Genomic DNA, 21,730 nt, shown 5'->3' with positions numbered 1-21,730 from the left:
CAGTCCTGACCCAGCGGGGCGCTCTCTTACCTGCGCCTGCACAATGACCGCAAGTAAAATCAGATCCGAGGTCTGGAGACGCATAAGCAAACAGCTGCAGCAAGTCTTTATCACAGGAAAAAGAATGAAGAAGGATGAATGATGGATACACTCCTTTGATTACTGAAATCTTCAGCTTTAAAGAAACACTGGAGGTGTGCTCATGGCTGAATGATAAAGCAGACAGGGGCACTCACCAAATGCCTCAATGCAGGCATTTAACAGCTGGTCTAATGTAGCTGCTTTTCCCAGAACTGACGATCCCATGGTCAATGAGTGGCCTTCAGAGACTGGTTCATTTTTTCCGAGTGGAAGCGTACATCTCCTCATGGAAGGGAGATTAATAGCACAAAGCAAGGTCTTGGCCAGCGCCTTTCAAGAGCAAACTGTGTGGAGAAACAGAAAGGTCTTGGTTTCTAGGGTCTGGAGTGAAAGGAGAGGACACACAACTTTTAGAATGCATGGGCTTTCATGACAAAGGTTCACAGCGAGACAGCCTTGTAAGGCCTGTAAGATCTTTCGCTAAAATCTGAAATGCTGTATGGCTGTTTGAAGAGCTCAAATTTAATATTTCTCTAGCCTAGTAGTAAAAAAACATTCATGTTTTTTAAATTAAATTAATTGTTTAAATGTGACTTCTTAAAATGTATACACAATTAATTGTAATTTTGGAATGGCCAATAATTGTATAATTTACTAGTAAATTAAGCCTCCTTTACAATTTTGTCTTCAAGTACTCGAAAAGATTTTGCTGATTTGGAATCAGTCCAAAGAAGTGCAACAAGACGCATTCTGGGGCTCAAGGGACTGTCCTACACTGAGTGAAAGAACTGAACCTTTTTAGTCTTGACCAGAGAAAATTACAAGGAGACCTGACACGTATTTAGAATCCCTGATAAATTCAATGCAAAAGACATCTTCAAAATGAACACAGAAACACAAACCAGAGGATACAAGTGTAAACTACATGGAAGTGCACTTAAAAGCACAAACAGGAGGCACTTCTTTACTCAAAGGGTTGTGTGAATGTGGAAAAAAAGATTTCCAGCCATGTTGTTAAAGCCAATATCCAGGCTTCTTTCAAGAAACAGCTGGATGAGATCTTAGGATCAATTAACTACTATGCTATTATCATCCATACAGCCCCCTCTCATTTGTGACTTTTCCTATTTAGTTTCCTACTTAGTACCCATAGTTAATTTCGCTGTACAAGAGTAATTTTCCTTTTGAAATACGCAGATTTTCTTTTTTTTGTCAAAAGCTCTGCTCCTTTTTTCTTTGAAAACCAATTTTGATTTGAAATGTATAGACCTAGAAGTGCAATGAAGGTAACAGAGGCAGTTCATTTGGGATTGCTGCCGTCTGGGTGATTTTAAACTCTATCATGTTGGTTAGAAAGGGGGCTTGTGAAGTGAGACAGCGGTCAAGTGGAAATGTCCCTTGTTTCTGTGGAGACAAGCTGCCACCCACGACACCCCACATCTCCTAAAGAAAAAAATACCGATCCATTATTTTCAAGACTTCTATTCTAATCTTTTGTCTTTATAGTAAAATGGAGGCATTCATTGGATGAATACTGTGTAATATATTTAAAAAGCCATTTTTGGTGAAGAGAAAACGGTTGAGATGTTGCAAACTATGATGAGTTCCATGTAATTTACCAGGTCAGTTATAAATTACACCCTTCCACACCAAACCTTCACAGCGCTCAGGGCTTTACCAAGCTGAAAATACAACATTAAATGCATGTAAAATTTTTAGCTTAGTGCAATTCCAAAACAAGTTCTGCTGTTGTCTTTTATTAAGCTGACAAAGACGAGACTCTTTTAACTGCATTGACCGCATGTCTGCCTTGGGACCCAATGACCTGGATGTGATTCCCTCTAACTGGCTAAAACACACAAGTTAAGTGCACTGAGGTACAGTATCTTTCCAGCCATTCCTCATGGGGGCACAGCAGTGCACCATTAAGGTGAAGTCAAGGGAGGTGACAGACACATAAACAGACTTCAGAGTCAGACAATCGCATGCAGCTGCCATGATCCCCATTTATTAATATGACTGACAAAAGATGCCATTGTAACTGTCAATAGGGAAAAAGCAGCCTGTTTCTTTTTAGGCTCCCACTCTGGGATGCTAACCCAGAAAAGGTAGCTTCATTATACACCTATTCAGTTGTGCTAACACAGCCATTTCAAAGAACTGATTCCTCCCCTCTGCATGTGCTTCTCTTACAATGCATGACGGAATTATGGAATGTTGCATCTCATTACCAAGCAACCGAAAGCTTCCTATCCTTTCTCACTGCGTTTTGATCTCATCCAAGTAGTTCTGCCTAATGTGGGTCTATTGAAAGAGAATGTAACCTAAGTGCTTCCACGCAGTCCTCATTTTGTTAAAAGCCCTTTTCATTGTCAAAAGCCCTAAGGCCTATTGTCTGAGAATAAGAGAACTGTGGGGCAGCACCTCATGATCTACAATAGGCTGATCTATGATCTACCATGAGCCAGTGGAAATGTCTGTTCCAAGTTTATTATGGAGGATGAGAAATGAACCAGCTGTCTTCCAGAGGTACGTGCTAGAGTTCAACCTGTATTTTTCCTCCTATCTTTTTGTTAAATACCTAACCCAATTTGGAATCACCAGTTGTGTGTTCTTCATATTTTGGAAGAAGGCTACAGAAGCTGCAACTGCACACGGGGGAAGAAGGAAGAAGGAAAAGCAGCTTCCTTCTGAGCCACTCCGAGTGGTTTCGAGCCGCTCATCTCTTCAGGTGTTAAAACTGGGAAAACGCAGCCCCTGCGCCGGAGGGTCAGCACTGACTTAGGAGAGACGCATCCCTCACCAATGGCTCTGCACACCCGCAGGTGCTCGGTGGGCCACAGGTGGACTGAGAGAGCCCTGGTGGACTAATCCCAGTAACAGTCGGCCAGTATGTGTGAGCATCTTTACTGGTTGAGCCCCTGGAGCACTGTCTCGTGACTAAAAAGCCAGACTCCAGCAATGGAGCAGAACCATTCACCACTATGTACAACACTGCGCTAAACTTATCATTACCTTTGTAAGCTTTGTACTTTTGCAGATTTTATCAGTTGGAAAATTTCTCCTAGCTAATGCCAGATGCTCTTTACCTTTGCATTGACTGCACTTGCTGACGGAATGGAAAAATTGTTTATCTCAACTTCAAAAATATTCTCAAATATCTCAACATAAATATTTGTCTTCTTTCCTTAATCTTCCATGTAATGCTGCTACTTGCTACTGCTGCTGCTAAATCTTCCGCCCATCACACCTGACTGAAGGTGACTGTGGAAGGGTTGGTGGTCCTGTCACACCTGTTGGTCTACCAGTTTGCCAGTTCCATTTTTCACATGAGTTGAGTTAGCATTGCTGAGAGGAGTAATATTGTTCTCAATGACAACACTGCAAGTTCACAGGTACCCAACAGGTCCCAGGTAGCACTGTTGCCCAGTAACTCCAGGATATCATTGTCAAGTCAAGTCATCAATACCTGTCATGGTCGACATCCCCTCCTCCAGAGGGCACTCTAATTCCCTCTAGACAGTCCTTTTAATTATTATTTCCTGGTGTGTCTAGTTAAGGCTCTTATTTAAGTTTTCTTCCCCCCTCAGCCTTTGGGGCCCAGCTTGTCTCATGGCCTACCTACCACCAGGCTTCACAGGGAAGTCTGAGAGCATAGGCCAGTCGTAGTCACCCTGTCACTATACCCCCTTCTTACACCACTTCACAGGAGACACATTTTCACACACGTTCCACCTTTCTCTCCACCGGCTGGCGTATCAACCACTCTATTTATTTTATCAAATTAATATTTGTATTAGATTTATTTTATTTTTGTTTCCCATTATATGGCAAATGACACGACATATAGTTCAAACCTCATGTATTAGAAAAAAACAACCTGTTGTTCAGCTCCTTATAAGTAATTTAATCTGGATTTCTCTGAGGCTTTTGGACAAGATGGCATCTTTGCCGTTTTCTTCACCTAGCAAAAAAAAAAAAATGTTTTCGGGGCCGTAACATCTTTCAAAAAAGCACCCAGCCATTCCACGCCGCTCGACTCTAGAGTGAAGAGGGGTGAGAGTGAATGAAAGGTCTTCATCTTTCCCAAGGTATTATAATAAATCTAGAGCAAGATTTCCATGAATGTAATTACGTTCATCATCTTTCAATAGTTCTTCCACTGTACCTACATTTCTTTTATTCCAATTATATTCTTTCATGCCGGGTTAATAGCCTCCTAATTTGAGCAAGCTCTCCTCCCCATCAGTGCTATCCTCCAACTGCACTGGCTAATGCAGCCAGATTCTTTCAAAGAATGTCCTTTGAAATGGCCAATCTTAATAATTATTGGTTATGTGCTTATTGTGTTATACATTCAGTTTTATGATTTAGCACATGTTGTACAGTCTTACTGTGCCAATTAAATGAATACAGACTTCAGTCTTGCTGGGAGGGTGATCGATACTCCTTTATATGACATTGTATGTGGAATGAACACACATTTTCTTTTGCTATGTTACGCTTTTGATGTACAGCTAGACGTTTCGCAGGGGTAGGTTTGATTCTGCCCATCTGGAGTTGTCATCCCAGAGGCAGAATCAGATGATTCTGAGGAGGACTGCTGAATGACAGGTTCTTCACCAATTTGCCCTAGGTAAACACTGGCATTTCATAGTGCAAGCGATCACATCACTCCTATCCTAGAGTCCTTGTACTGGCTTCCTATCAGGTTTTGTGTTGACTGCAAAATCCTCATATTCACATACTGGATAAGGCTCTGCATGGCTTGGCACCTCAGTACCTGTCTGAGTCGCTATCGTCCTACAGTACCTTGCAACCTTTGCTCATCTAATTCTGGTCTCCTGTCTGTCCCCCAAGACCATCTACACTGTATGGGTGACAGGGCCTTCTCCTGCTGTACCCCAAACTCTGGAATACCGTTCCCAAGGATATCCGAGAGTTGCCTTCCCCGAGCCCAAACCTAAACTCAAAACCTTTGTTAGAAGGGTGTTTATTTAATACCACAGTGTCCTGTGCAGTGAGCATTAATGAGCTACAGAGTTAGCAAACCTGTCATGACCAGTTTACAGGCACTTTTACACCCAACGGAGGCTCTGAGCGAACCTCTTCTTCCTCCACCTCCATCCCTCTCAACTCCGTGTGACCTGATCATGCACTCTGTGTGAACCTGCTTGCTAATGTTGAAGTCATAGGAACTTCGACTAGACTTTGGCAAAAGTACATTTTGGAACGACAACAAGAGCAACAAAAGCGAGTCAACAAAACCTAAGCAAACAAAAAAGAAGGAAAAATGAGACCAAGACGCCTTGAAGAACATTTAAAACAGCGTAACGCACCAACTGTTGGCCATAATCTTGCAGCTAACAAACTGTCAGGGTTTCGGAAAGGGGTGAATAGTTGGACCCCTGTGTGAAGCCGGGAGGAATGGGGTTCGAGCAAAAGTAAATCCAAGATTCCAAATCCAAGTCGTTAGGCAAGAGCGAAGTCAAAAGTAGGAGAACCAGGTCGGGTAGTGAAAGGAGTCAGGACGGGAATAGTAGCGCGCACAAGAGAAAGCTGTGGAACACTTCTCAATAGTGAGCGTAGGTAAGCCATTTAAGTATTGAAGAGGGAAAGACGTGGTTGGATAATTAGTTCCTGGATGAGCGTGTGTGGAATTTAGTACGCGTGGGAATGCCAGGGCGCTTACGGGAGAAGGTACTGTACAAGTTGTGACAACAAACAGCAGCAATTAATGTACAACCCACAACTAAATTAAACGTGGTGCTGCTTCGTTTACAATAGATAGTTTCAAATATTCATATGAGGGAATCGGTCCAATTCTGCTTCTGGAGGGACAGGGTTTCGCAGGTCTCTGTAAAGCAGCAACACTAGAAGAACTGAGAGAAGCTGTTAAACTGTCCCAGTTAAGCCAGTAACCAGCTTGGTTAGCTGAGCTGGACTGAAAACTCACAGACACACCAGTCCCACAGATCCAGGACTGGACACATCAGGGGTAAATTTACTATGGAAATCTAAGGCATTGCAATTAAATGATGGGATTGTATTCAGTTGTGTTACATACAGCAAAAACAGTAACAACTCCCCAGTGAGGTGTGAGTATACATGTCATTGGTAGACAGTACTCATAGTGGGAATGAAAGGGGTGTTTTATTTGGTGTCTTCAGCAGGCAGACGGGAACATTAATTGCTTTGTCACAATGCTCTGTTCTGGCAAATGCAAATATTTGATGCCAGATCAGTGTTCACACAGATGATCAGCTGACCCCCAGACATGGTTTGAAATTGAATGATGGGCCTTGCAATTAATTGGTTTTATGTGAAAAAATAAGAGCTGGAAAATCAGTCTCTGGTGATTGGGCGTTAAGTGCTTTTATGTATAATCCATTACCATCTCTCTGTTGGTGCACACAGACATCATGTCACAGTTAAAATCATAATTGATTCTGTGATGCTTCATAAATGTGATGTCAGTATTTTTCCAGATCGTAATTAAATGTTAAGGTCTGAATCATATGAGATGTACCTCGAAGCCTGCATCCACTAGTTTTTACAAATGTCTGCATAGCCTTGTTCTTTTCTACCAGTGGTAATCTAGAAATAAATCCATAAAGAATGACACAAGATATTTTAACAATGTTGAATGTGGCAAAATAAAATAATGTTTTAATCAAATATAAGTAGCAATGTGATCGAATAAAAGTAAATCACTCAGATATTCATTCTGAATATTTCTGAGTGGTAGTAAATCGTGAAAATTGGTTTCTGTTGCTTACAGCTTGCTCACGGATCAGTGAAACATGATTAATTCAGTGCTCGGAGTGCATTGATTGAACTCTTCACCCCACTGCATCCTGCAGCTCAGACCAGCTCTGATGTCTGGACCCCAGAGGTTCAAAACTGACCAGCTCAGTTAAAGGAGAGCCCACCTAATACAAGTTTTTATAGCTGTGAGCAAGTAGGGGACCATAGCAACAGCACTCATTCCAGTTCAATGCCAAGCCACCCTGCACAAAACCAAAGGGAAATATATCACCTTGCATGATAATGTAATAACAAATTCAACAGAATCTTTCTTCTGTTTTGTCCAACAGAGTCTAAGGAGGGACCCGACCTGAACAGCAGTTACTTAAACTTCCTTAGTTACATGAATGAGCTTAAAATCGAGAGTACTTGGAAGATACTGTAAATCAGTTTCTCAGGGTAACACACATTACATCAGAGTCGGATCTTAACCTAGGAACCTCTCAGCGACAAGCCCTTCTCCCCAGCCACTGTCTTCGTTGTTTTTTTATTTATTTCATGTAACTGCCATTAAATTTCACCTTGGTCTTCAGATTTATAAAACAATTACATCGTCAGAAACCCATGTCTTACCCCCCCTGCAGAAAATATCCCATTGCTGTAAGTTATCATAATCATCTCTTCCAGCAGGAGCTCATTATTTTTTATTTTGCTCTGCTCTATTTTATTTCCCTGCTACTGCCAGCTTTGGGGAGGGAAACGTATCAGTGAATGTTTTCCTCGGTTTTTCAACACTTTAGAAAAACACAGCTGACCTACAGGTTTCCAAATCGGTCCTTGGTTCCAAATGCGAATACATTTAGACGGTATAAAAAGCACCATCATCACTGTTACCATCGTTTTGTGAACCCGATGAATAGTGCGGTTTCGCTTAAATATGGCTTTACTGTGACAGTCCTCCATGCTTTCCGCACAATCTGTGAATGATAAAAAGGGTGCCATCGATTCCCTCCTCACCCCCTTGCCTCATACTTCTGTCTGGAGCTGTTCCATCTGTTGTCTGTAACCAGAGGAAGTTGGAGCTGACGTGAGCAACTTCCACCCCTAAACAGCACAGCTGTAACAGACAGAAGCAACATCTCAGAACACTGGGATACTAGCCGTGTTTTCAATAAATAGCTTCTCTGCAAACACGTCTAAACACATTTCTGTGTTTGTTACTATTCCCAGTTTCTGAGCGCCTGACCAGCTGAATTGCGTGCCTTCATGTAAACCGGAACAGATATCCCACCCACAATCTACTGAATGTTACTGCATTACAGTGTCAGCCTGGCTTTGTTATTCGACTAATTTCCACTGGTATCATTGTCATTAAGGCTCCACTATACAGATTTTTTCATACAGCATTTATTCTTAGAATATAAAACAATTTCAAAGCTTGGTAAAAGGAGTGCATGAAGTAGCCCAAGAGTAAAATGAAAGGCAAACAGCAGGAAAATCCACATGATGTGCACTTTTGTGCATGATGTACAGTATATGCTTGATGTTTTAAATTGTTACACCAGTGATAATGTGAAATTCAGTGCTGTACACGAAAGATAAAATACAAACAACATTTTGATTGTATCCAAGTTGTCCTTGGTGGTCAGCTCTACTTTATGACAAGGATAAAAAATGGTAAAATCCAACAGTTCATTTATTCACATTCAAAAACCTAAAATAAACCACAATGAAGAGGAAACACAGCATAGATATCAAAGCATTTAAAATACATTTGAACAGAGCAGGAATCAGACCATTCACAAATGCAGTTAAAGAGCAGCTCACTTAATTATTAACTTAATATTAACTAATTGAAATTTCACAGAATGACTATGCAGGGCCTTGAAATTCTTATAAGAGGCCAGTCTCAGAAATAATAATAGCCATCAGGGGCCTTTTACACTGACAACAGCTCCAAGTCACAGAGCCCCTTCACTGACCAGCCCCTGCCTGGGATCCTGGCTAGTGCGAGTTAATGTGTCACTGGTGTAATCTGTCATCACCCAGTGAGCAGCACCTTGTAGCCAGGTGTCTATTTCTCTGTGGCTGTTGGCACGAAGGCAGGCTAATGTGTGAAGAACAGAAATTGATTCTTTAAAAACGACTTGCAAAAACACAGATTGTCATCATTCTTCAGTGATTACGTCACATAAGGGAAATTTGTATTCATACCTGTTTATTTTTAAGCCCTTTGTTTTAAATCTCTTTTCATTGCATGTTACTGTATCTGTTTTCTTTATACTGTTTTAACTCAAAAATAAATATGCAAATATCAGTTTTCAAAACTAAACTTCCAATTTTTAAGAATTAAACTACCAGTGTAGTGGATTCATTTAGCAAATAAATGTATTTTGCCAATGCAACTTAAACATGTCCCCATTTATGCAAGATGGGCATTTTAAGTGAAGTATATTGCTCAAGGATGCAACAGAATTACACACCAGGGACTTGAACCCACAACCTTTCAACCACAATTCTGAAGTACTCAACACTGCTCTCTTACAGGCTTGACATGCAAGAAAAAAATTATAAGAAATCTTCTGAGCACCATTTTGCCTAAAGAATTCGAATATAATCACCAAGGGATATGGAAAGCAATTTCTGCTTGGTCAAGTTTTGAAATACCTTTAATGTTTGTGACAAAGGGAAGGAGAAACGAAATACTTGTCAAGCATTCTGAATTTTTAAAGGGTTTTCTTTAGCTTCTTTGGGGAGGGCAGGTGATGGATGGCTGAGCTACAAAGTTCAGAGGCTCCTTCTGCACAGCGCATCAACTGTTATAAGAAATGTGCTAAAAGCCCATTGCTTTATCTCTATTTTCCAGTACCACTCCTCAATGTAAACAGTTCAGCATGTGTTAACAATGAGCGACACACTCGTTAAGGGCTGGCTTTTAATGGGGTCTTGTATACTTACCACACAGAGATATCAGCCTGTCCTCAAACACAGAAATTGCAAATGGCATTTTACGTAAAACAGATTTATTCCCCGAGTGCCCAGACTGTGTGAGAGAGACACAGACGCACTAACTGCTCATCCTCTTTCTGTTTCATAGAAACAGTTCCAAGCACGCTCCCATCTCCAGCCCACCTTAAAACTGTTTTCAGCTCACAGGGCTCTAGAAATGAAATATTACAGTGTTCTTTCTTCTTTCCCGTCTTTTGTGTTAATTCTCAGTCCCCTTTCCTACAAATGTACTCAAATTGTTTAAAATTGTTATTTTTTTTTTCTCTGACATGAAACATTTACATTAGATTAGCTGGTTTTACTCTTGAACAAGAACATTCAGGAGCTGTACTTTATTTCGCCTTGCTGTTGTGTATCTATTGTGATTTGTTTTTTATCTTGTTCTATTTTTAAAAATGGAATAGTTTTTTTCACAATTCAGAAAAGAAGCTGTGTTTTCATACAACAGTACAATATTGTGCGTAACTATGCCTGCAGCATATGAAGCACTTTCAACAAAGTTCCTCAGAAGTCACTTGACCGCTCCATGAATATTTCATGAAACAGGTTTGCACGCTTTTACAGAAAAACTGTCAATCGGAACAGAGCACTGAGGTGCTCGGTCTGGTGCTGTTGGTGTTCAGGTAACTGGTTCAGGTAATATACCTTTATGTCCATTGTAACACAGACAGCCAGGAAGAGGCTCTAGACAGTGACATCCTCTTCTCTACAGGTTTGCTGTTTACAAACCACACTTTCTCCCATGATGCTCAATCCGAACTCTTAAAAAGTGATCTACAGCTTTCTTAACAATTTTTTCCAATCCGTTGTTCACATAAAATGAGAATCAAGAGCTCTTTATGAATAAGGGCATCCTCGCTGGAAATCCCCTCTACATGTTACACACAACGACACGGTACTGAATTACAGATGAAAAATGCCCTCCAAAGGGAAACTCTGGCTGCCCTTTTATCTACATTTTTTCTTGTTTCCTCTGAGCACAGATCTGCTGCACAAACAACTTTGACCCAGAATAGCTAAAAGGTTCAGTTCAAATTTTGTCTCTATGTAAACATCACTCCCCCCCAAAAAAAACAAAACTTTAAATGAGCACCAGCCTTGATTGCTATGTAGAATGAAGAATTAGCCCCTGCGCCTGAGCGATACCCTCTGTGACAACGTTACACAGCCCGGTGCGACCACACTGTTCTGTTTGTCAACACCGTACAGGCTGAGTCAGGATGCCTTGAAGAAGCATGTGACCCTTCAAAGCAAAAACTCCCAGAGGAGCAGGAAAATATACACCAGCACTCCCGCAGAACAAGCCAAAAACCGAAACAGAAAGCATGCCACCCAAACCTGCAGTGGAGAAGGAGGGATGGTGTCTCGCGCAGCAGAAACACACGATGCAGACAGAGAGCCGGTGCAGCTGCTCATAGCTCCAGCGTGAACTGAGCAACAGCTGGCCTCACAGCCCAGCTCTGCGCGTCTTAACCAGTCACATGCACCTCCTCTGATCAATCTCTCAGACCTGCCCGGAGGTCAGCACCACTCCAGAAGTTCCTCATTCTGACAGCACCGAAACCAGGGAGCTTTCACTTCTACAGCCATGAGGTTCACTGATTGCAGTAGAATGAAGAACGGGAGTGCATGAATCAGGGTATTGTTAAGGAGACTTCAGATTATAGAAAGGGACAAATAAGGAAGGATAATGTTACTGCTTCAGAATCCAACCTCTCCCCCAGTGTTCTAGCGCGTTGGCTTCAGTTATTCTGGAAGTCAGAGGCTGACACACGCGCGGCTGTTTGCACAGCACTCCTGAGTTCTGAACTGACAGAGGCAGCTTCGACTTGGACTTCAGAAGAGCCACTGTAACAGGAGTGCCAGCGAAAAACACGCACACAATCGCCTTTCACAATCACAAAGCCATCGGACCATGTCTTCTCTGGTTTCCTTCCACTTAGAGCATACCACACCAGCACACTTCTGTTAGCCATCACACCTAACTCTTCTACATAAATATCATACAACCCAGTCAGACAGATTTATATTCCTTAGAAAGAGTGGTGACAAAATAGCCTGGAATTGCAGGGGCTGTTTTTGGTGATGAAATTCAAGCCCTGTTATTTGCTGTTGCTCTAATGGAGAGGTGTTCAACACCGGTACTGTATTTCTGCCACTATGTCATGTCAGCCTGCTGCTGGCTCTCACTGAAAGAATTGTGATGGTTTGACTTCTGGCTGATTTTAAATCTTAAAAGTTGCTCTCAGTTCTAAAAATGCTGCCTGCTCTTTTGGGATTTTGTGTTTTGAGCTGATATACTGTAGTTACCACTTATGAGTTGTCATTATTCCTTTGACCTTGCCCTCATTTCTTTTCTTGTTACTTGTACAGGATGTCACCAAATGTGTATTAATCTCGCACAGATCAATATGAAAAATTCAAAGCAGAATTTATTTGAATAAGCAACAGAGAATGTAACGCATTTGCAAAGAAAGGAGTATAGTTGACTAAAAAAAGAAGCTAAGGAATATATTATGATAATATTATGTGCTCAGAGAATGAGATAGATGCTCCCTGTTCAGCAAAGAATAATCACTGCATACAGGAAACAGTGTGTGCGAATGGAATGAATTTAGTGCTGATGTGAGCTGTGAAATATGAATAAACCCTGGTAAGGATTCTCCCCTGCACTGCTCTGTGCACAGCTAATTGTTTCAATGCAGTCAGCAGGAGAGCAAAACTGTTCTTGTAGGAGCTGCAATAGCAAAGTGTCGCGAGACTGTGCAAAGATTCCAGGAAGACAGGACCAGTGTAGATAGTCTGTCCATCTGACCATGTGCTCCCCAGCCTACAGCAGATCTTAATGGACATTGTTCAGTGCTAAAGACAGTCAAAGAGCAATGGCAAAGGAAAAAAGTCTCCAGTTATAGAAGCAACATGTAACATTTATACATAAGATGCCTATGACCTCCACTTACATTTATCTATTACCTGATGGCTGTCTTTAGAACGGCCTTTTCTTTCATTTCTCTGCCTGAGATGTTACTGGAATTAGACAGCTTGATTAGACCTCCTCTAATTAGGCTGATTGCCTGAGTCTCCAGGGCTGCAAGCTGTGATTTCCCAGGGGGTGCTGGGTGCTCTGAGACGAGTGTGGATGGAAGATGCTGTCACAGATGGAATGCTCTAATGCGCGAAGCTCCTGCGTCCTGCAAGGGGGTGTCCAGCTGACCGGCGTACTCACAGACCCACGGCCGCTGTACTCTTCTGCTGCTCTGCCTCGCCCCAAACCTCTGCCCAGATTCACTTAAAACAGATGGGGGGTGTCCATAGACATAACAGACTTCTGAGGGCAAGTCTTATTTCTCGAGCCTGCTGGAGCCAGCTAACTACAATGACAATGCCTATGAACTGGTCTCCACCCCACTCCATCTGAGTGGAGTCCATTTAGGAAGGGGGCTTTTTTATCAGCACTTGATTTTCAAGCGAGAGGTTTCTTTTCTAAGCCCAAGGCTTATGAAGATTTGAGTCTGGGCTGATGATGGAGAAAGTGCTGGTTGTCAGAAACAACGCCTGGTGAGAGGCGGGCATGTGCCCTGATGAGGCAAAGCTGAGAAAAAGGAGCTGCTGGTTCCATGGATCACAATCAACAAGTCAATCACTCTTCCCTCCAGCCTTCTAACCTCCAATACAGGGGCCCGGCAAGCAATGGGCACAAGGTGGGACACACTCTGGACAGGCCGCCAGTCCATCGCAGGGCGGACAGACGCAAACACGGACACGGACACACATCAGGGCCAGTTTTCCCACAATCCAATTCACCCACCAGTATGTCTTTGGTGTCTTTGGACCGTGGGAGGAAACCCACATGAACATGCAGAGAACATAGATACAGTATCACCCCAGGAATCGAACCCAGGTCCCCAGAGCTGCGAGGCAGCAATGTGAACCACATCACTTCCATGCCTCCCCAGTTACTCTTCTATTAACTCATATTTGCATATTATCCTGGGCAGATCTCCAGACTGTGCTGATCCTCTCATACACATTTGTAGGTTCACCAAGTAAAGAGACTCAGTACCCGGTAGCTAAATACAATAATGCAGTCTGGGGCCTCCTATGTATTCTGAGAGAACTTTTAAAACCAACAGCCTCACAGTTATAAGGACGTGTGTTTTAATTGTGTGCAAATGATTTAAATGTTTTCGTTTAAGGATAAATCAAACAGAAATAACCTGTCATTCCTGCATCATTAAGTGTGCTTCTGCACAATGAAGGTTACAATGTCAAACAAATATCCCAGGTTAAAACAATCACTTTTTTTTGCTAATGATCTATTTTAAAAACCCGAGAGTCAAGTTCTAGGAATTTTGATCCTAAAAAAGCTTCAGAATTGTTCAAAAAACACAATGTTATGTAAACCACTTGATAATTCATAAACTGTAAAATATCTAAACTTATAAACCTAAAAATCGCACATACTGTAGATCAATACTCTTTTCTGATCCAGTACCCTTTATTCTTGCCTAATGTGGATATAGAAGTGTCTCTAATATCTTCTAAACAAAAATGACCCCTAAGAACTAATGGATAATTATCACAGGAATTTCAATGAGACTGCATGCCTCACCTTGTTTCAGCTGTTCAGATTTCTTCACTAGATGCTTACCTAATACACACAAAAATTGGGAAGGTTTCAAAATGAGTTTCACTTTTCCACTTTCTGGAGAAAAAACAATATTTTCATAACTTAACATATTGTTGACAAAATCAATTTTCTTTCTTGTGAAAAAATGTGTGATCACAAAGTTCTCATCACCCACCACTGTGGGATCTGTAAGGAGGACAGAGCCTGCTGTTCCTGGGTTACAGAGTGTGGTTCTTTCTGCTTGAAGTACACTTTTTTTTCGCTGTTCTGTTAGTGTATGTATGTGCACTGTATCTTAAAAATCTGTACACTTACACCCACAATAAAAATGACCTCTAAGCAATGGAAACGTGTCAAAGATTTATACAAAACAAATGGAATGGAATTATAAATGCAAGCCTGAGCACATTTCCTATAATGTCTTCAAGCGTAAGCTATAGCATCTGTTTCATTTTCAGGAAGGAGTGTGTAGATTTCTGGCTTTGAGACCCAGAGCAATTGTAAGTGCTATTTGACCTCTGGGCTTGAGGGTAGTGGGGATGTTAGGAGACTTGTGTGCTTTTCCCAGCGTGATGAACCTTCAGCATGTTTCTAGGGTAACCAAAGAGCCCATTGTAACAATACTGCCTCCGTGCCTTTCTTCCTCTTTTAAACTTGTTTGCAGGGTATTCTGGTATCCCTGGTATGCAGATGAAGAGGGGCAGAAAAGAAAACCCTAGCCGAAACTAAAATGCTAATCTCATTACCACTGAGCCCACAGCTACAACTAAAATGCTGGAATGGGACTTCTGCTGTGAATAAACCAGGCTCATTAAGGATGTACTTCACAGTGGAGGGTGAGAGAAGGGTCTTGAAAGCTCGAAGATGAATATGTTCAAGCCTGCAGAACACAGCTCTCCACACGCTTTTCCTTTGTGTAATAATTCTCCCCTCTCCAGGAGCACAGAACACAATTACCAAAGGTACAGTGGGAATTAAGAAACTTGTAGACTTTCCAAATACATTTTAGTAGCACATGCATACATAAACCCTTTCCTAAAATTTCATCAGTCTTGGAGAATTTCCAGAGGTGGTTTGTGAGCACGACCGCAGTAGAGGAAAGATGAACGCTCAATACACACGCAGGTTCAGTACAGTCCCACTCCATTCCCTCCCTGAGCAGTGCATTGCCTGTTAGCCCTTGAAAGCCACGATAAGAACTGAAGAGGGTATCCGGGAATCATGTGATAGACTGACTGCATTTGGCCTCTTTTATCCTTCACTAATATAATAAGGTAAAAGTTTATGATCGGAACATTTCATCCTCATTGGATTCTATAGAGCCAGTGAATCAGTCACAATTTCCAACCTAGACATAAAGTTTGCTCCGCACATTAATAACTCCCTCTACGAAACACATTTTCTAATATGCCTTTTGACCAGTTACCAATGACCACTGGGAACCACCATATTGTTTCCCTAGAATGTTTTGATGTTTTCTAGTCAAAATCCATCACGGCATTAAGCAATTACGTCAGCATCTGTGAGACAGTACTGAACACCACTGTAATGAGAAGTCTTGACACCCGGCAAACCTTCTTGTTCAGGATAACAAAGCAAAGAAACTGCGCTTCGGGGCTAATAAGCTCTCAAGGATGCAGGTGTCCATCTCTGTCCTGACTCACGCAGTCGCTGCAGGGTGACAGCATTTTTAAAGTAAACAGAGAGCCCTGACTGACCACTCTGCCACTGGGTGAAAGGCGTCGCATGGTTGAATGGAATTCAACACAAGACCGCTTGCTACACTCTGTGTTACAACAGCGTTCCTAACCTCTTGTGCTCGTCTGTATGAGAAGAAAGTCCCAGCTCCAGAGGATCACATACACTGCATTGTATAAACGAGGCTTAAAATATATGAATCACAGGGAAGCGCTGTCACACACTTGCGTGAGCTAGTGGTTTGCCTTATATTGGCACTGTGGACTCCGTGAAAGAAAATGCAAATGTCGGGTATTTTATCTACAAGCAGAGCAGTACAAGATGTCTCTTACTAATGAAAGCAGCTGCATTATTAACCGAGAGTGTCTAAGCCTGCACATGACGTTTGTTAGCATTACCATGAAGAATCCAACACACTTTGTAAATGGAAAGGCTTCAAGATCACTTTACTCACCTACATACTGGCCTGCAAAGTAGATACATGCTGTTGGTCTCTGTTCGTTTAATAAAGGCCTTCTTCCATATGTTTTTCAGTCTTCTGTTGTGATGACCCAAATCAATTATGTTCCCCTCACTCCTCTGCAGTGGCTGAGCTCTGCTCCTGGTGACTGCTCACTCTATTAGCTCCGAATTGTTTGCCTGAATGGCAAGCAGACTTCCTCCTATTCTTCTGTTCTTTCCCAACTTAGTTTTCCTGCCTCCTTTGGAGCGTTTTCCTTTATCAACTAAAAATAGATCCTACACAAGGTGAATTGGAAAAAAACCAGCAGGAAATGTGTCACAATGAGAGAGAGGGGATTATGTTTTGTCCTGCTGGAGTCAGAGTGTATGTGTGGCTGTGATTGAGCACGATGGTGATGTTTTGTACGAGAGCGGGTTGTTTTTCTTCGTTCCTTTTTTCTGCTTGTTTTTTAACCTTTGTAATAACAGTTGGGATCTATTCTTCGGTTTACGTAATGGTAGGTTTCAGGTACAGGGCTTACTTTCATAAACAGCACAGCAGTTTTCGATAGAAATATAAGAACAAGCATGTCACAAGGTAAGGTTAATTATGCAGTTACATAAAACTAAGAACATCTCAAAGGAAACAATTAACAGATGAAAAACTTATTTGTGCTGTGGACCTTATTATGAGATATAAATATTCAACATCTTAATATTTTAGTTGAAAGACAGGTAACCCTCTGACAAAAGCAGTCCAAGTATGGCTTGTAGATTTCTGAGATGGCCTTATTTGTTTGGTTATTTGCATTAGGATCCCTACTTCATAGTACGACAGTTATACCAGTTGGCTACTACAGTTTAACCCTATTTCTCAATTTTACTAAAGAGTTTGTGTGACTGCTGGGGAGAGAGCTTGTTGCCTTTTTCTAACAAAATATTGGAGATCAGAGAAAGCAAGGGCTGTAGAGCCAGCCTTTCCACAATAAACAGCTGGCTAGCCAGGACACCAGCTGTTCACAGCCAGCCCTTTAGCAACTATCAGGACAAAAAGGCTCCAGATAATTACAACACATATATCAAATCTCCAAGATTAATTACTTAATTTCGCAGCCTATCAGAGGAAGTCGACATCCTGAGGTTTAATCCTGTACAGAAACCTGATGGAATAACAACTGCTGCCGAATACCAGTGAAGGTCTGTCTGTGGAGCACTTAACCTCACTATAATAAGTGGTTCTTCCTGGTCCCAGGTCCACAGTGGTCACTGCTATTCCAACAGAACAGGTAACCATCCACAGTGAGAGAGGATCTACGTTCCGGGCCGGAGAGTGTCTGTCCCAGAGTTCATTACAAGCCTGTGTATGTCCATGTGAGGACACTGACAGCACACTCACTGGGAAGAGGGCTCTGTTAGAGTTCACCTAGTCAATACCTCAGTTACCAGCATGAGCAAAACTGGTAAAATACAGAGAGGAAAACCACCACATTGCACTATTCACAGCTGCTTTGTTGAAAATGAATGAAAAGATTAATCACATCAAAATTCATTCCACTGAATACGCGGAGGAAATCACAGCAACAACCATCTGTTGTTTTCACAAGAGTAGAGTGGATAAGGGCTGCCGGTAAGTGAGAACTATTTCAGAACCAAAACATGTACTCTCGGCATAAATGATGCAACTCCGAGCTTTTCTGCTGAAATATTCTGTGAAATTTTGGAGGCGCTCATGTCCTGCTCATCTGAGCAAGCGCATGACTCGCTCTTGCTTCTCTGTTGCAGTGAGTGGAGCCATGCACCAGGGCTGCTGTAACACGTACACGCTAACACAGGCTTCTACTCATCTGCCTGCAAAGTGAAGACTGTGGTTTTCAAGGTGTTTTAACATGGAGGGTTTCACCATGTTTGTAAACCACAGTGCTACAAATCCATTGCAATAATTTTATTTAGTGTGCTTTAGCAAGCATCTTTCTAAATTAGACCTCCATCTCATCAGTTTGTATTTTTATGTTTCAACACACTTTAACAACAAGTGACTTTATGAGTCAGTGCCCTTCTCTGGGTCCTATCTCTTGGCACCATCTAGAGTACATTGCTGTGTTTTTAAGGGTATACTGAGCTCTTTGGGGAGTGCGTCTCTCCTTCCATTCCTTTGCTGGTGCTACACCTCTTTGGCAGAAATGCGATATAACCAAATTACAAAGTAAGGACACATATATATATATATCAGTTAGATTGTCTTTCTTATATGCACTTGCTTTGTCATTTTTTATCTTTATAACTGTTTTTACACCTAGTGTAAATTATTAGGAGACGCTACTTTTAAAGGTGCTGTATAAAATAAAGTTTATTATTATCAATGTACTTCTGCTACAGGGCCTGGCATTAGGCGAGTAAAGAAAAAACAAATCATATTTCAGTGCTTACTTGCAAAGGGGAAAAAAAATAGAGGGGAAACTAGTCTCCATAAATTGTTATCAGGTTTATTTCAAATTAAAGCATACAGTCATAGAATGAACCCTAAAATTAGAAATCTGTGTCTGTGCTGCAGTGCTTTGACTGAAAGAATTTTCAAAACTGAGGTGTATTGTAATCATAAACGAAACTGCCAATAATATTCATTCTTTGGGCATAATTCAAAAGGGATGTTCGAGTTCTACCATTTTTACAGCTGTATCAGTACCTCCTCTAATATCATGCTCAAATATATTACATAGCTAATACTTAGAGAGCATTATATACCAAGAATGAGCATGAGCATCAGAAGCAATAGCATTTATTGCTTTTTAATGCTTCTCCACATGTGTGCTCATTTTCTAAAGTGTGGCCTGTTGGACGTTCTGAGTGTGAAGCCCCGCTATCACCTTTTCAGTTCCAGAACCACTGCCGCCAAAGAGCGGTCTAAACACTTTTACCCTGTAAGCAGCTGGGTTGCCAAACCATACTGAAGCAAGCTAAACCAAACTAAACCAAAACAAAAACAAATGCGACATTTCCTGTCGGAGTCCCATTAGCAGATCCATGGGAAACAATGCCCAAAACTTGGGAAACCAACATTCAAGCTCAATTGTTTTGTTCTGCTCGCAGGACAGGATGAGGAAATCAGGAACTAGCATTCCCTCAAAACTTGCCCTCTATGAATACATAATCAAAAGCAGCTTAACGGCTTTAACTGCAGTCAATGGCCATCTGGACAGTCGAAGAGCTACAGAACAGCTATAAAACTCTTCCAGATGAATCAGTCTGGTACAGTCGAAGGCACTTCTGGAATGTCACTGGTGTGAATGGAATCAAACCAAGATGGTCAGGCTCCACAGCCATGCAGCCACTGGAGTCAGTGCTAAATGGGCTCCAGGAAGTAGGACAGCGTGTTATCTTATGTCACCTAAAGCAGAACCACAGAATACAAACAGCCATACAGCAATAAAATAAGTGACCGTTATGAATTGACGTGTGCGAGCGATGAGTATTGCTCCTCTACGGGTTTTTTTTTCATTTTAGAATAACCAGTTTCTTTATTATACCCGATTATTACCATTAACGACTTGGAAGCGCCGATTGTGTCTGTACACCTGTGCTGACAGCGGCCACTCCTGTACCCTCCGTAGACCTGCCCTCCTCTCGAAGCTCCGCAGTGATTGGGGGAGAGGCGTGTCACTCCAGCGACGTCATCCCAAGCCTGCAGGTTCCCAGGCTGCAACAGGGAACGGCTGGTTGATGGGATCTGAGACAGTCCTAGATACCTAATCCTGACCCTGTCCCCTGCAGCTTGGAAAATAAAAGGGGAGAATAAATTGTCCTTGTCCAAATCTCATGCACATCAGATGGTCTGTTCTAAACTTGCACTATGAAACACCACATACACGTTTCAAATAGGTACAGTATATTCACGGCGGAACCTGATGGAGTTTATAACGAAGGTTCGGGAGGGATAACAACAACCACGTTCAATCAGACTCAGCTGTCAGTAATTCGCAATAACTGCTGAGGTCATTTCCTCTCCTAAAGCACTATAAATACTGTACGTGATCTCCTTTCTGCCCCTTGGTCACTCCTCACCCTGCATTGACCAGGTCCTGTGGCCAGGGGGTTAGACCTCAGACTTATCCACCCCCTCTCCCAAAATGGATGTCAGTGCCCACATGGCACGAATGTATCTTTTAATATCTTGAGTTATCTCGGAAACTACACACAGTACAGACCTACATATTTTTGTGGTCTTTCTCAGTACGGACTTCAGAAAGAAATATCCAGGACAAAACATAAAAACAAAAAAACAAAAACGCATTTTATTTTCTTTCTTCAAAAGCCAGTTTCTCACATTGTGGGAGACTCAGGATTTTTATCAATGCTTCCAGCCCTAGAGAGGCTTCTTAGAATTTCTCGTTTAAAAAAGTAAATAAAAGTGCTTTTACACCTTTTAATCTTTCTTTGCACTTTTCTGGTTTTATAAAGTGAAACCTGGCGTGTGCAGTCCTGATAATAAACAGGTTTAGTAACTTTAATTACTTAATGGGTTTAATTTCTGAATGGTACGGATTCGCGGAATGACAGCTATTCTAACCAATCAGATGAGCTTTATTTCTAGAGCCGGTCGAATTGAACCTATAGGGCTCCAGCAGCCATCTTTGTTGCAGGTTTTTTTTTAAAACTCGTGAATTTTCATGGTAAAGTAGTAAAATAAACTCGCTTCTTAAAGGTAAGGCAAATGTTCTTTATGTATTTTAGCCATTTTTTTTGCTTTTGCACTTGTGTTTTGATAGAGAACCGATAAATTGTATATATATTTTCCTGCTTCTCTAAACTGAATCGCGAGATGAATGGAACTATGAAAAAATGTTCATTTGCCTTATTCTGATGTATCTAGTTCCGAAACGCAGTTGTTAGGTTGTCTTGCGTTTTGTGATGTAAAGTATAGGATGTTGTGTTTTGGCTTTTGGTGGTAAAAATACATATTCAAATTGCTTAATTCTTCAGTGTTTGGGAAAGAAAAAACTTTTTAGTTATGCATGAAGGAAAAACATTATTCCATTGGAATTCACATGAAGCCCAGTACATATCTACACATAATGCAGTTATTACTTATTCATTTGTAACTCTTAATGACTCTTGCAGTGTGTGGGT

The sequence above is a fragment of the Atractosteus spatula genome, chromosome 15 (genome assembly GCF_055471065.1).
Source record: "Atractosteus spatula isolate fAtrSpa1 chromosome 15, fAtrSpa1.hap1, whole genome shotgun sequence".
Lineage (NCBI taxonomy): Eukaryota > Metazoa > Chordata > Actinopteri > Semionotiformes > Lepisosteidae > Atractosteus > Atractosteus spatula.
The sequence above is the reverse complement of the archived record's forward strand: the minus strand, read 5'-3'. Positions refer to the sequence as shown.